Below are 4659 nucleotides of genomic sequence, written 5' to 3' on the forward strand. Positions count from 1 at the left end.
TTTTTTTTTTTTTTTTTTTTTGCATTTGACAAACTATATTGAGTATGAAAAATGTGCCAGGCATGGAGATGCAAGGACAAGTAAGACAGGGCTCCCTTGGCTCCCTTTGGGTACCCAGTCATGCACCGTATGCTCACACACTGGATTTGTGCCCCCATGCTTAAAACCTTTAAAAGCAGGTAGCCCTCACTAATGTCTGTGTGTTCATTTCTTTAATCTACACATTTACAACTAAACATTAAAATGCACATAGTAAAACTTCACATGGCGAGATAAAGATGAGAGAGTATTTACAAAATAAAATTTTACTTTTATTATTAAAGGTATAATGAATGGTTCTTAATGTTAAGGATATTTTAGTGAGATCAGTGTGATTACATCAGCTTCATTAACTTGGAAAATCTTGATTTAAGTTTATGAGGTAGAGATACAAAGATTTGGCATTATGTTTAGCTCATTTAGATAGTAGTTCTCAGACTGTCAAAACTCTAAAAGGTACCTCACAAAAACAGTAATCAAGGACTGACTGTATTAATAGCTGAAGTAATAAAATCACAATACTTGTGTCTTTTGTAGCTTTTTATTATACATGATCTTAGCCAAAAGTCCGAGAAGTGATATAGCTTTTCATTATGAAAAAATTTAAATATATACAAAATTAGAGAGACTGAAATGATAAGCTTCCATATGCATCCAACCCAATTCCCACAGTTACCAGTTCATGGCCAATCTTGTTTCATCTATACCTTCTCCTTTTCCCTTAACTAGATCATGTTGAAGTGACCCCCAGGCTCATATAATATTATTCTACATTTTCCTTATATAGGGTTAAAAGATGAGCACCCATAAGAAGAAAACTAATATACCAATTATTTGCTTTTGATTAATAATGCCTGTAATTCAATGGACACAAAACTTCACTGAAGAAAAAAAAGTTGCATAAATTGCATAAAATGCTAAAAGTTTGGGAGGACACAAAGGTAACGGGAAAAAGATTAAAACATCCATTGCAGAAGTGTTGTGTAACCCTTCAGCAGCTCAAGAAGAGGGGTCTCTGTTGTAATAAACTACATTTACAAAAATGAGTGATAGCACAACATTTGAGGTTGCTAAAAAGTCCCCACCCTCCAAAAAAATAAATTTATGGAATAGATTGTGTCTATCAGGAGAATTTGACCACTATTTTCAGGCCAGTTATAATATCTACCAACTCTGGGTAGCCCACAAAGAAAGATACAACTACAAAATGTGTACGACAAGCACATCAAAGATACTGACTTGAGAAGAGTTAAGAAAGACAGATGAGCAAGGGGAAGGAGAGGACAGGAGCTAAATAAATCCAATGGCATGTTCTTTGATCCTAACATTGTGGAAGAATTTTTTAAGTCCCAGGTATGTATTTAAGTGCATCAAGATACCATAGCCTGTCCTTAACTGTGCAAAAGACCAAGTCACTAAGTTAGGGCAAAAACTTTGGTATTTTTACTGTTTCTTTAAAAACTAAATAGAGAATGTCAGTTTCATTATCCATTCCTTTCCCCCAAAAGCAGATCCACCAGTTATGGGAGACTGGGCTCCCATATTGTGTGAACATGCAGGAGCAGGGACACCACCTACAAGTGATTTGTCTGACTGAGGCCAGCAGAGCAGGATGCTGGTCATCTGGCAAGAGAATCTCTCCAATCGACTGGGCTGTCCCGAGTTTCTTTTGTGTTTCAGAGTCTCAGAAAAATACACTGAGATGGTCTCCATTCAGTGGGGAGACAGTAATGCTCATGAGATGGCCAGAGATGATGGAGAGGAGGGTGGGGGCTAGGTGTGACAGGTGAGCCCCCAGTAACTCACAGGGTGGGCAGGTCTGCACTTTGTACTCAAGCAGACTGCTGGCGGTGTCAGCAATGGCCACCTCCTGCTTGGCTTGCAGGTAGATGATGTAGGTGGCTTCAATTCAGTCCGCCTCACCACATCTTCCAGCCACAGTGATTTCTTTCATTTGTAGGCCTTTGGTGGCAACCTCTGAGTGTTGAGGGGTTGGTGTGTGTGGTGGGGTTTGGGGGTTCATATTAGGGCAAAGCCCTGTGGGCTAGGATGTTGCTGGCTGAAACAAAGGGGAGCTTCCCAAGGTCTCTGTCACTCTTGAGAGCCAACAGCTCCTGCCACATGATGGGGGGACTTCAGAGGTTAAGCTAGCACGTGGACTGGGAATTCAAGTGCAGAGCAGCATCTTGCTGGGTGGGGCTCAGCATGGGGGCTTCTGTATATAGAAGAACCAATCCAGGTGGAGTGAAGGGGCTACCGTGGGGCTGCCTGGAGGAAAGAAGTGACCACGGAAGTCTTCAAGGAGAAAGCCACAGGGTGGGAAAGGACGTCTGCCTGTCTCCACCTGCACCCTCTGAACTTGGACAGAGGCTCATGAGGCCAGTCTGCAGCTACTGCAGTCCCTTTGGGCTTTGGGAAAGCCTGAGGCCTTTTGCTGGTTGGTGGCTGGCAGGGCTGCTCTCTTTCAGGTGGACCATGTCCCAGAACCAAGAGGGCAAGCAAACTGAGGAAGCACCAGGTATCTGACAGCATTAGCCTTGTGCCATGGGGAAGGGAAGGTTGGGAAGCCACCCTGCCTTCAATGGCACAGACTAGCCACAGGCCACACAGAGACCCCTGTGGCTATTGTCATGGGCTCGGTGAGGATGGTGGCTACTAAAGGACTGCCAGCCCAGTGTGTTCCTGGGAGTGATGATGCTTGGAGCTGCTTTACATGAGCTGCATGGCATGAACCAGGCAAGGAACCTGGGCAGAAATGGGCAAGGTGAGGAGGACAGTGCTGTTGGCAGGACTGGCCCTTCTGACTACAAGCCTGAAATAGTCTGAAATAGCCCAAAATAATGCCAGTTAAGGACATTTTTGTTGGAGTTTGGCTCCTGATTTCGATGTCATTCACTTGTTCTTTATTAAATTCAAAATTCACCAAAGGCTTCCTTTCAAGGATTTTCCAAAGAAGGCAGAAAGTCTGGTGTTCAGGTTTGATAAATATGCGGATATAGGAGTTTTTCTAGGTCATGAGCTTACATCACTTTTGGGCCACAAAGCCATATAGGGATACGAATATCTCCAAATATTAGTTGCCAAAAATGTGCTCTCCAAGCAAAAGTTTCTTTCGAAAACCAGTAACTTCCTTCACCATTGTTAAAAACATCACCTTTGCCTTGAAAACATAGAGTCAATATTTTAAAAAATAAGTGTATTGCTAACAGTCACCTGTTGTAGAAATGGGCGATACATATGAGCCACTTGCCGTTTTGTAAAAGAAAGTCACGTAACTCGCTTTTCCATGGGACAGTTGTTCAAATTGCTTTGCCTGAGTTTATCAGCCAACCCCTGTGTGGTCCAAAAGAATTTCATGGTCACAGTCTATCTCATGCTCATAGCTGCACATTGTAAAGATTCTGCAATATATCACATATCGTATGCTTATAAAATTAAGCATTGGTGTTTTCTCAATATCAACACTATTGGCATTTGGAGCCAGATAATTTTTTTTTTTTTTGTGGTGGGCTGTTCTGGGCAGTACAAGGAGTTTAGCATAATCCTTGCTTCTACCTACCAGATATTCAGTGCTGTAGTCCCCACCCTACCTGCCCTAGCTACAAAAAGCAAAAATGTCTCCGATTGTTGCCAAATGTCTCCCAGGGGGCTAAATTACTTCCAGTGAAGAAAACTGTGCTAGAATGTCCTCCAGGAGGGCAGTACATTTTGCCTGTTTTGGGTACCCCTAAATCCTTGATGTCTGGAACAGTGCCTAACTCATAGTAGAGTTAGTTACATAATTGTTAAGTAGATAACAATTTCTTCAATGAATGATGAATGCTTGTTTTTATTATGACACAAAAAAAACAAAGGTTTAATAGAGTGTTGGGGTTTTGTATTGGTGATTAAGTAACAAATCTTAAAAGGAGCTTATGAATATTTATCTTTAAGTTTAGTAAAATTTTGTCCAGTACCAGATTAGTATCTCAAACCTCAATATACATTTAGGATTAGGTTTATTATTAATAATAGTAGATACAAATCCATTTTTTCCAATAACCATGTTGGTAATTATTTTCTTGACTGATTTCATCTGATTAGTTATTTTTATCTCACAATTAACCTAGAGAGTAGAAGCATGAGCTCTGCTTGTTCGTGGGTATTTTAATATTTTTGTATCATTTTCTGTCTGTAGTTATTTATTTATTTTTAGGATTCTTTTAAAGCCAGTTGTCCATTTTTTAAAAATTAAATCATAGCTGTATGCATTAATGCAATTATGGGGTACAATGTGCTGATTTTATATACAATTTGAAATATTTTCATCAAACTGATTAACATAGCCTTCACGGCTTTAGTTATTGTGTTAAGACATTTATATTCTACATTTAGTAAATTTCACATGTACCCCGTTATCCATTATTGTCAGGCTTATTTTCATTAACGCTAGATAATGCAACTGGTAAATTCACCTAACTGAAACTGAAACCTAAATGCACAGAAACTAAAACACATCACAATACACCAAAAGCTCACGATCAAGTGAGAACACCCTCGCAACTCCTTCAGGTTATAGAGCTCTTGCTCTTTTCTCAGGATACCTTGCATATTGTGACACAAGACCATATTTATGTGTGG

Source organism: Otolemur garnettii, unplaced genomic scaffold, assembly GCF_000181295.1.
Source record: "Otolemur garnettii isolate 467f Iridium unplaced genomic scaffold, OtoGar3 scaffold00106, whole genome shotgun sequence".
NCBI lineage: Eukaryota > Metazoa > Chordata > Mammalia > Primates > Galagidae > Otolemur > Otolemur garnettii.